The sequence below is a fragment of the Sinocyclocheilus anshuiensis genome, unplaced genomic scaffold (genome assembly GCF_001515605.1).
Source record: "Sinocyclocheilus anshuiensis isolate Anshui unplaced genomic scaffold, SAMN03320099.WGS_v1.1 scaffold335, whole genome shotgun sequence".
Classification (NCBI taxonomy): Eukaryota; Metazoa; Chordata; class Actinopteri; order Cypriniformes; family Cyprinidae; genus Sinocyclocheilus; species Sinocyclocheilus anshuiensis.
This window is the reverse complement of record NW_015548239.1, coordinates 1,091,173-1,091,982: the sequence shown is the minus strand read 5'-3', so window position 1 is coordinate 1,091,982 and position 810 is coordinate 1,091,173.

Here is an 810-nt window from a genome sequence, read left to right as displayed (position 1 = left end):
AAAACGGGAAAAGAAGGAGAAGGGGCGATAAAGATGATTACAAACATGTAGTCGCTGACATCCACGCATCAAGGTTATGTTTCCCTGCGAGATCTTCCACCAGATGTGCCTTGCATCTCGGAATGTAAATCAATCCTCGCGTGCGAGACAGAAAGGTTTATCTCATTGCAACATCTCATGCATGTGTTAATGTGGAAGAAGAATGGGGAAAAGATTTGACAGGTGTGGCTTGTCCACAATGGGAGAACATGATTCATCGCTTGATGGGTCCAATACGGACATAAACTCTTAAGAATACCGCAGGGAGCTGGGATGGAAGATAGATGATGGAAGTATTGTGAGGTAAGCTTAAGTAAATATATCGTATGTGTTAGGGCTGCACAATTAATCGAATTTGTAATCGCGATTACAATTATGGATGCCACAATTACGTAATCGTTCAAAGTGGCAATTAATCGTTCAAAGTCCACTTATGTTATTCTGCACGCTTAAGATATGTTTTTTTTCTTTCTACATGTTATCTTAAGGGTTTTTCCATTGTTTTAGTTTTAGTATAACATTATAATACCATTCATATTTTTACTTTTTTTATAATTTAAAGAAGAAATCAATCCGATGTATATTTGACATTTGAGGCTTAATACTATAGAAAAGCACTAAAGGTTTTTCAGTTAGAGTGTTTTCAGCTTGTTAATTTTTTTATATAAAAATACAGCATGCAATTGCATCAAACAAAGGTATAAACATCATTCAATGTAAATTGTGATAATCGTAATTAATAATCGCAATTACAATTTCAAGGGAATAATC